An 11,520-nucleotide genomic window follows, 5' to 3' on the forward strand; every position below is an offset into this window, starting at 1 on the left:
GCATGGACCTCTCATTACTCAAAGGGGGCAGTTTTTGTGTCAGTTGGTGTGGGCTATATCTCACTCTCAGACTATCACCTGTATAAGATGAATTGTGTTGGACTCCCTCTTTTTTGTTGAATGACTATATGAACCATTTTTTAGGGATCTAGTAAGACTCATTGGCTGTCAGCACCTCCTTCACAAAGAAGTGTGTGCTACATAAGATTTGTATTTGCATATGAAGATTCTTGAGATAAAAGCTTCATTATCTTGATCATACAAATAATCTACACAGGATCCTAGTAGTGGCCCCAGTTACCCTCTGTGACAGCCATCCTCCTGGTTTGGATTCTACCTTCTAACATCCCTAAAGTGTCCTGCTTTGGCAATGGCATATATTAAGTACTTTGCCCTGGACAGAGCACTGCTCTAGATGCTGTAGGGAATTATTTTTAAAAAGCACACAAAAAAACCCAAGATAGTCCTTAGCTTCAAGAAGCTTGCACTCTAATGGGAAACTGTGAACATGCGATTTTTTTAAAAAGGAGGCAAAGGTCAGGGACATAAGTACAAATCATAGAAGCGAGCCAAATTTACAAGAATATTCTTAAATGCCAAAACAGTTAGAATAGATGACCTCTGTAGATTATAAATTTAATTCTAAAAAGACTTCATGTAGTGGGAGCTATAAAGAACAGGAATGAGGAATGCACATTTAAAATTATAATTGGCAATGGGACATACAAGTGGAAATATCACAGTAACAGGGCAGAACAGGGACAAAAGAATCAGCAGCAGTGCGGTGGGGGTGGATGGAAAGTGGAGGAGAAAAACCAGGATGTAACTAGAAGGTGGTTGGAGATTTTTAAGGAAAAAGTAAGGTAGCATAGAGGTCAAAAAGGAAAAAAAACGAGATTATTTTACTTATCCAGAAAAGAGGCTATTGTTTGCAGTGAGAAATTTCCAACAGTGGGTGAGGGGAGTGGAAATTTCATTGTTTTGATAGTGACCCACAGAACCAAATTCATCTAGAGAAGCAGTGTGGTTTAATGGGTAGAGCAAGGCCTGGGAGTCAGAAGGACCTGGGTTCTAATCCTGACTCTACCACATGTCTGCTGTGTGACTTTGGGCAAGTCACTTCTCTGGGCCTCAGTTACCTAATCTGTAAAATGGGGATTAAGAATGTGGTCCACATTTGGGAAAGGGACTGTGTCCAACCTGATTAACTCATAACTACCGCAGCGCTTAGAACAGGGCTTGGCACATAGTAAGTGCTTAGCGAGTACCATTATTATTATTGTTGTTATTTAACTCTCCTCCCCACTATCTGTATTCCTAAGGTAGCCAGGTCTACAGGAAGTGCCTGGGGAACCACCCTAAATAATAATAATAATGTTGGTATTTAAGCGCTATGTGCAGAGCACTGTTCTAAACGCTGGAGTAGATACAAGGTAATCAGGATGTCCCGCATGAGGCTCAAGGTCTTCATCCCCATTTTACAGATGAGGGAACTGAGGCATAGAGAAGTAAAGTGACTTGCCCACAGTCACACAGCTGACAGGTGGCAGAGCTGGGATTCGAACCCATGGCCTCTGGCTTCCAAGCCCGTGCTCTTTCCATTGAGCCATGCTGCTTCTCTAAATAATTCAGTGACACTACCATAGAAGCGAGGACAACCTGGCAAAATTTTTTAGAGAGCCAGTATTTTTCTTGTTCTTATCTGCAAGGTCCAGAGATATAATGGCAAAAAGAGGAGTACTTCCCCTATAGAAGCAATTGCAGTCTCCCATGATACTGCAGCGTGGCTCAGCAGAAAGAGCACGGGCTCAGGAGTCAGAGGTCGTGAGCTCTTATACCACCTCCTCAACCTGTCAGCTGGGTGACTCTGGGCAAGTCACTTCACTTCTTGGTGCCTCAGTTACCTTGTCTCTGCCACCTGTCAGCTGTGTGACTGTGGGCAAGTCACTTAACTTCCCTTTCCTCAGTTCCCTCATCTGTAAAATGGGAATTAAGACTGTGAGCCTCACGTAGGACAACCTGATTACCCTGTATCTCCCCCAGCGCTTAGAACAGTGCTCTGCACATAGTAAGCGCTTAACAAATAGCAACATTATTATTAAAATGGGGATTAAGACTGTGAGCCTCACATGGGACACCCTGATTACCCTGCTTCTACCCCAGCGCTTAGAACAGTGCTCGGCACAGAGTAAGTGCTTAACAAATACCAACATTATTATTATTATACTGTTGCCAAAATTAATTTGCCCTCTTCTTTGTGTGCCTGATGAAGAATTACCACTAGAGGGAGGGATTCAACTTCTCAGTGGCCTTTGGTGCCTCAGCATCATTTAGACTCTAAAATTCTGCTGATTGCTACAGGCCTGAGGCAAACTGCTTAGTGGTTTCCCTTCCTTTCTCTCTGGTTCTCTAAGTAGCCGGCCTGATAGTTCGGTGGTCACCCTCTCAAAGCAAAAAGCCTCGAAAAGGAGTCGGTACTGACCTGATGCTTGCCAGTCTATCCTCTTGTCAGATACTTATTTGTTGATGGGGCTGGGCGCTCCTTCCTGGAGCCTGCTGGTACTGAAAATCGATAGAGGCCTCCATTAGCACTCCTGGGTTGAGGGGACTTTTTTTGATGTTCTGAACCTGGCTAGTATCCTGGAGGGATGAGGCTTTCCCAATAAATGAGGAAACGGAGAAAGTTGTTCAATGAATAAATGAGCTCTGGGCAGGCTGCAAGATACAGGAGTATAATGAGATGGAGCCCTAGGGGAACCCCTGAAGATATATTTCTTTATAGTAATGGTGCCTTAAGGCTATTTGGCCCAAGGCATATGAATATCTAAAATCCAGAGCGAAATTTAGAATCTCTACAAGCTACTTTCTGGAGAAGGTTTCCAGTAAGCATCGATCAGTGGTATTTATTGAGCGCTTAATGTGTGCAGAGCATTGTACTAAGCACTTGGGAGAGTACAATGTAACAATATAATAGACTTGGTAGACACATTTCCTGCCCTCAATGAGCTTGCTGGGTAACCAAAGGGACTATAAACGCAAGATGACCTAAGTGATTGGAAAAGCACAGTGATAAAGAATCCCAGTTCTGTAAACTCCTTGAAGGCAGGGATCCTGTCTACCGTACTTTTTTAATTCTCCCAAGTGCTTGGTACAGGGCTCTGCACAAAGTAAGTGCTCAATAAATATCACCGGTCTTTGCCCTTCTAATCCATTGAGTCCCTATCCGGTGAAAATAGGCCAGGCTTTGTTTTAAGGAAAACCAAAAAGCCATTACAAATCTGTGACTTACAGACACTTATGGTGGGCTTATCCAACTAGCTGATGCAGAGGACGATTATCTTAATGGAGCCTGAAAACTAAAGAGAGACCAACAGATGCCACAAAGGAGTCCACTTTAGACATTTTTTGCTGTTGGCTTTTGGAAAGAAAATGAACTGTGGGAAAACCCCATAGCAGTGTGTTTGAAAGACTGCCCCTCATCCCCCCTAAAATCCCCCCTTTTCTGATGGTAACTGGCTGAGAGAACTGATAGAGTGGCAAATGGGAGGGCAGACCATGGGCCCGGATTTAGGGAGCTCACACCTATTGGCCAACCACGGGGAGTAGCCCACCACCATCCCTACCGACCCCTCCCCGCCAAAGTATGCCACTTCCCATTTGGGCAGCAGTGCACTAAAAGCAGCACTGGAGAGGGGCATGTGCTCAGAGGTAGGGGGTATTCAGGCAGAGAGAGAACACAAGGCATTGGTTGTTAGCATTAGTTTCTTCATCTATTCCTGGCACTGAGTACCCAGCTGAACACTGTTAGAGAAGCAGTGTGACCTAGTGGATAGAGCACAGGCCTGGGAGTCAGAAGGACTTGGGTTCCAATCCTTGCTCTACCACTTGTCTGGTGCTTGACCTTGGGCAAGTTACTTAATTTCTCTGTGCCTCAGTTAGTTCATCTGTAAAATGGGAATTAAGACTGTGAGCCCCATGTGGAACATGGATTGAACCCAACTTTGTATCTACCTTAGCGCTTAGTACAGTGCCCGGTACATACCATAGGAAAAAAGAAAAAGAAAAGTATGGGCCTGGCTGGGTCAAAGGACCTGGGCCTTTACCCTTGCTCTGCCTCTTGCCTGCTGTGTGTCTTTGGACAAGTCACTTAACTTGGGCAAGTTTCCTCATCTGTAAAATAGTGATTCAATACTTCTCTCTCCTTCTTAAACAGTGACCTTCCTGTGGGATAGGGACTGTCTCTCACCTGGTTATCGCACATCTGCCCCAGTGTTTAGTATAGTGTTTGGCACATAGTAAGTACTAAGCAAATACCACAATTATTGTTATTCATAAGCGTCTTCTCTCCCATGCACCTGTTCCCCACAAATCTGTCTTGTTCCCCCATACAGACCGCTGATCTTTTTACCCCTAACAACTTCTCAAGCCATCATGCCCCATTTAATCTCCATACCCAAACAGAACTCATCTTCCCACCTAAACCCTGTCGTCCCCTGACTTTTCGGTCACTGTAGACAGTACCACCGTCCCCCTGTCTCATAAGCCCTATAACCTTAGCATTGTCCTCAATTCATCTCCTTCATTCAATTCGCATAGTCAATATGTCACCAAATCCTACCGATTCTTCCATCACATCACTAAATTTCCTTTCCATCCAAACTGCTACTATGTGAATCCAAGCACTTCCCTGATCCCGCCTTGATTATAACATCAGCCTCGTTGTTGACCTCCCTGCCTCCTGTCTCTCCCCACTCCAGCTCATACTTCACTCTGCTGCTTGGATCATTTTTCTAAAAAAATATTCAGTCCATGTTTCCCCAGTCCTCAGAAACATCCAGTGATAGCCCATTCACCTTCACATCACATAGAAACTTTTTACCATTGTCTTTAAAGCACTTGATCTCCTTGCCCCGTCCTATCTTAAATCATTGATTTCCTACTGTGATGCAGCATGCTGATTGTGGTCACTTAATGCCAATCTACTCAATGTACCTCCATCTCACCAATCTTGCCACTGACCCCTTGCCCATGCCCCACCTCTGGCCTGGTACTTCCTCCCATTTCATATCAGACACACCACCACTCTCCCCACTTTCAAGCCGCCTTAAAATCATATCTCCTCTTTGAAACCTTCCATAGGTCCCCGTTTCCCTTACTTCCTCTCCCTTCTGCATGGCCACTGCACGTGGATTTGTACCCCTATTCACCCGACCCTTAGCCCCACAGCACTTGTATATATGTCCATAATTTATTTAAAAATGTCTGCCTCCCCCACTAGGCTGTAAGCTCCTGTGAACAGGAAAAATGTCTGCCAACTCTGTAATATTGTACTCTTCCAAGCAGTGAGTAAGTGTTCTGCATAGAGCGAGCATAAATCCGTTTTAATAAATCCGATTGGTTGAAAAAATTACAATTGATCTGTAGCCTGCCCACCCTCATTTAAGCATTCTTAGGGTCCGAATGTCATCTCATTCATGTCCCCCTTGCTTCCTAGGACCTGTAACTTTCTCCTTAGCTGCTTCCTCTCAGGAAACTTGAGGGAGCTGTGGGTCTATAACTGGTTGTCCTGGTCCTAGGGACATTTAATCCCAACTCACTGGAGTCAGACAACCCCAGGAAAGTCCCAGAGATGAGTCATGGAAGCTTACCTGCAGGTCTAGAGATGAATGTTGATTTCAAGAATGGGCATTACCTCCTTTGCAGGGCTAGATTTGGACATGATGTGAAAAAGGGGGTCCTATTTGTGGATGAAGAGGAAAGATAATGCTCTTTCAGTGATTCCTCTTGGGCCTGCCCGGGGACAAGGGCTCTCTGATCTAATGAGTCTATTATATCTCTAATTTCTCTAATTAATGGCACCATATTGACAAAGAAAAAAGCCAGGTGGTCTCTCTATCCATCTGTGGGCACATGAAACATGAACTCACTACTTGAATTTGTAATTGGCCAATGACGACCAAGTGACCAATTTATTCTGTTATTTGTTGAGAGCTATAGTTCTGGGCTCTGTGTACAACAGAGGGAAATCTGATTAGAATTCTGCTTTTAAAAATATGGCTTCCTTCTCTGGTGTTCAGGATTTCTCTTCAAGTGATTGTTTTGGGGGAGACCTTCATTTTTAAGAAAATTCCCAGACACACTAGAGTTTTGGCAGGTCAGTTGATAGTATTTATTGTGCACCTATGTTGTGCAGAGCCCGGAACTATGCATTTGGGAAACTACCACAATCCATTAATCGTATTTATTGAGTACTTACTGTGTGCAGCACCGTACTAAATGCTTGGGCAAATACAATATTTGGTTCATTTTGTCTCTCCACAAAAAACAGAGTTAGGGAATGTGATCCATTACCCGCCGGGAGCTTGCCCTCAAGAACACACCTCCAGGAAACACAGTCATCCCACTCCCAAACCCACTGCTGTGTGGGGAGGACCTGAGAATGAAGAGGGAGCATGCATCATTATTGCATTCCCCCCACTTTTCAGAAATCTCCAGTGGTTGCCCATCTGCCTTCACACCAGGAAAAAACTCTAGACCACTAGTTTGAAGGTACTTAATCATCTCTCCCCACTACTTTTCCTTATTTCTCATCCATTGCAATACTGCCCTCATACTTCTCTCCTCCCATGCCAACCTATTCACTGTGATTTGGTCTTGACCCTCTCGCTGTTGACCTCTTGCTCACACCTTTCTTTCTGTCTCGAACTCTCTTCCCCTATATATCGGGCAGACCACTACTCTCCCCATCTTACAAGCTCTACTTATATCACATCTCCTCCAGGAAGCCTTCCTGGAATAATCTCTCATCTTTTCTCCTTATTTGCCCCCTACTGCATCATCTGAACACTTCATTCAGTACCTCCAAAGCATTTAAATACTCACCGCACCCTACCACAAGACATGTACATGTCTTTAAATTCCCTTACTTAGCCTGTGAGCCCCATATGGACAGGGACTGTGTATCTTGTATCTACCCCAGCACTTAGTACAGTGTTTGGCACATTAAGCACTTAATAAATACCATAAAAACAACACCACCACAAAAAAACACCAAAAAAACTTGGTTATTTTCCCCCAACCTATAATTTATTTTAATGAATGTCTCTCCCAATAGATTATAAGCTTCTTGAGGTCAGGAATCTGATCTACTAATTCTACTGTACTCTCCCAAACATTTATTACCATGTTCTTCACAGAGAGAGTGCTCAATAAATACAATTAAGTGAACTGACTGAGGGAGCATATGAGGGAAGGCATGATTGAGGGTAGGGTGACCAGGAAGTAATGTGCATTAAACAGCACCTATTGGGATCCTCACTGCTTCAATCTAGGAGTGGTAATAGACATCCTCCATTCAAAGACAACAGTCTGGCTGATGAGGCAGCATTCATGAATGTGAATGCCTTTAAGAGAGACTCTCTTGCCCACTGGACCCATGCAAATATGAAAATGTATCTTTTCAGGCCTCTTGTCATTTCAGTTAGCACTTTTAAAGGAAAAGTCTGTCCTATTGCAGCACTTTTAAAGGAAAAGTCTGTCCTATTGCCGACAGTGTGTGTGTGTGTGTGCATGTGTGTGCGCACACACATGTGTGTGTGTGTGTGTGTGTGTGTGTGTGTCCTTGCTCTGTACTGGCCCTGGGGTAGAATCAAGCCAATCAGATTGGACACAGTCCCTGTCCCACATAGAGCTCACAGTCTTAATCCCCATATTACAGAAGTAACCGAGGCACCGAGAAGTGAAGTGATTTGCCCAAAGTCACACAGCAGGCAAGTTGCCGGGGCAGGATTAGAACCCAGGTCCTTCTGACTCCCCGGGCCATGCTCAGTAATGGTGATGGTTTGTCCATTCTAGGGAGGCAGAGGAGATGCATCCCCTCCTGCCCCTGACAAGGCTTTCTGAGCTGGATTCCCAGACTTGCCCATTCTAGGCCTGAGACAAGACCTCAGTTGTCTAATTAAGGTCGCCTTTCCTGATGCTTCTTTGGGGCAAAGGTGTCTCTTTCTTAGCTGATTCAGCTGGTGTCATGGCCCACGATCCTGGACCTGGAGATGAGCTGATTGTGTAGCTGAACTCTAATTGAGGGAGTTCAGCAAAGGGCAGCAGGAATGACGAAGGGGTTGATGAGGGGAATTTGTGAAGAAATATTAAATGAGCTAAACACGCCCGGCCCGCCGGAGTGATGACTTGTCAGCGACGACGTGACTGACAGAGACATGACTGGGGGAGGGGGTCATGGGGATATGACTGGAAGCAATGGGTTGTTATTCAAGAGAGAGCTTCAATTATATTCAGTCTTGCTTGGGGCGAGAAGCAATTTAGTCTGAAAATGGTAAAGAATGCCAATTCCACTTATTTGATGCTAGAGTCCTCCAGGGAAGGCGGGCTGGGAGCAATTTTTGCGGGCTGGTAAACTTTTATGCTTGGTTTGTTCTATATCATGAGGCAAATATTTTCTTATTACAACAACTCAGTAGCCAGGTTGACCTTGATCAAAAATCTGATCCAGGAAACATCAGTAGAGGGCTAAGCTTGTTGTGTGCAGGGAATGTGTCCACTGACTCTGTGGTAGTGTACTCTCCCTAGCGCTTAGTAAAATGCTTTGCACACAGCTTGATTGATTGATTGTCAGGGGATAGGGCTTTGGTCTTAGTGGATGTGGGGTGAATGGGGAAGGAGGGGAACTTCCAAGATGGCTCCCCAGAGCCCCACTGCTTGGTTCAAACAAAATGGTAGAAAACATTTCTTTGGAACTTGTCATTCTCTAGATCCCTGAATGTAGATTGCTCTCCTTTCGTCTTTTCCCTCTCCCTTCTGCATCACCCTGACTTGCTCCCTATATTCATCCCCACAGCACTTATGTACATATCTGCAAAGTATTTATTTATATTAATGTCTGTCTCCCCCTCTAGACTTGTCCCCTCTTGTCTTTCCCCTCTGCTCAGTTTGGGCAGGGAATGTGTCTGTTATACTGTTGTACTGTACTCTCCCAAAACTCAATAAATACAATTGATTTATTGATGTTCTGCCCGAGATTCCTGCAGTTCTCGGGGAGGTTGGGCTAGTTCTGGGGTAGGGGACCCAATTACAAGTCTATTTAATAATAATGTTGATATTTGTTAAGCGCTTACTATGTGCCGAGCACTGTTTTAAGCGCTGGGGTAGATACAGGGTAATCAGGTTGTCCGACGTGAGGCTCACAGTTAATCCCCATTTTACCGATGAGGTAACTGAGGTACAGAGAAGTTAAGTGACTTGACCACAGTCACACAGCTGAAAAGTGGCAGAGCCGGGATTTGAACTCATTTAGGCTAGATCATATGGACACTAGGCCCTGAGCTGCACTGGAAGATGCCTCTTTCTTGCTGTCTATCCAGTGCCAATTTTGGAGTCCTTTTCATGTGTCTACTGTTGCCTCTTCTTTCAAGGGAGAGGAATGAGCCAACTCAGAATTCCATCGGTCAGACGTATTTATTGAGCACTTACTGTGTGCAGATCACTGAACTAAGCTCTTGGGAGAGTATAATGCAACAGTGAACAGACACATTCCCTGCCCACAATGAGCTTACAGTCTAGAGGGGGAGACAGACATTAATAGAAATAAATAAATTACAGATATGTACATGAGTGCTGTGGGACTGGAAGGGGGAATGAATAAAGAGAGCAAGTCAGGGTGACAAAGAAGGGAGTGGGAGAAGAGAAGAGGAGGGCTTAGGGAGAAGATGTGTCTTCAATAAAGCTTTGAAGTGGGAGAGGATCCCAAACTGATTCTGGGATGCAGTCAGTGTGGGCCAGGTGATGTGCCAGAGAATTTTAGTAGTAGCAGATTTTCCTTTTGGGTTTGAAGATGACATTACCGAGAGTAAGAGTGTATCCATGAGTATGAATGTCTTTCAGAGAGTTAAATTTACATTAATGTCCACCTGTCCCTCTAGACTAGTTGTGGGAAGAAAATGTGTCTGCCAACTCTGTTTTACTGTACTCTCCACAGAGCTTAATACAGTGTTCTGCACACTGTGAGCACTCAATAAGTACCATTAGTTGATCGACTGAGAGACTCTCTTCCACCCTTCATCCGTGGAAACACAGTAGTGCACCTTTTCTGCCGTTCAGGGGAGCATTACTCAAATACAACAGATAAGAGGGGGAAGAGATGTGTTACTGTCAACAGGACAGTTGGTATGAGTGTCTAGACAATAATTTTCAAGTGGGGGCTCTCAACGACTCAAATAAACATGCAAGAGAGACTCAATTAATCATTATTGAACCCTGCAGCTATCTTAGAACCCACTCTGCTGTTCTCAGCACGCCTCCGGGGAAGCAAGTGTCCTGGTGGGATTCTGGAGAACAGTTTGCACTAGGCTAGGAAAATTATCAAAACTGCACAATGATAGATCTGAGACTTGGGGAAGAAGCATTTCCAAGACCCTGGAACAAGGCATTGGCAGAATTGGTTGTCATAGGAGAGATATAGTACTTTGACTCTCCCATCCCCTTAGACCTTACCCTTCTCAGAACATTCCTGAGAACGTGAAGTGGGGCCAGCATCTGATTTTTAAGCTCTGCTTGTTGACTATGAGTAACCCTGACTCAGAGCCTCTAAAACACTAACCTGGTGAGGATGTGCTCTGAACCAACCTTTCAAGAATCCTTAGCTTCTGTGAAGAAATTGGACTCTTCTCCAGAGAAGTTGAATGATACTAGCTTCTTGAGAAGCAGCATGGCCTATTGGAAAGAGCATGGACCTGGGAGTGAGAGGACCTGGGTTCTAACCCCGGCTCTGCCACTTGTCAGCTGACCTTGGGCAAGTCACTTAACTTTTCTGTGCCTTAGTTCCCTCATCTGCTAAATGGGGATTCAAGAGCTATTCTCCCTACTATTTATACTGTGAGCCCCATGTGGGAACTGATTTTCTTGTACCCACCCCAGTGCCTAGTATAATGCTTGACACATAATAAATGCTTAGCAAATACCAATTATTACCAATAATAATAATAATCCACTTCATAAGTTTCATGGTGGTTCCTTCTGCTATCACATTCTGAAAGAGAGCAGGGTAGTAAATGAGGATAATTAACCTGTAAGTAAATAACCTGTTCTCCTTCCCTTTTAGACTGAGAGCTCTGACCAAGAGGACTCTATCCAACCTGATTATCTTATATCTACTCCAGCAGTTAGTACAGTGTTTGGCCCACAGTAAGTGCTTAACAAATAACATCATCATCATTATCAGTGGTATTTATTGAGCGCTTTTGTGTATGCAAGGCACTGTACTAAGCACTTGGAAGAGAACAATACAACAGAGGAGGCGGTCACATTCCCTGCCCACGACAAGCTTACAGGATAGAAGGGGAGACAGACATCAACATAAATAATTTATAGTATATAATTTATAGATAGATATGTACATAAGTGCTGGGGGGCTGAGAGAGGGGTAGAAACTAAATGCCCAAGGTCATAGATCCAAGTGATAGACAATGCAGAAGGGAGAGGGAACGGGGGAAAAGAGTGGTTTATCAA

Source organism: Ornithorhynchus anatinus, chromosome 11 (assembly GCF_004115215.2).
Source record: "Ornithorhynchus anatinus isolate Pmale09 chromosome 11, mOrnAna1.pri.v4, whole genome shotgun sequence".
Taxonomy (NCBI): Eukaryota; Metazoa; Chordata; class Mammalia; order Monotremata; family Ornithorhynchidae; genus Ornithorhynchus; species Ornithorhynchus anatinus.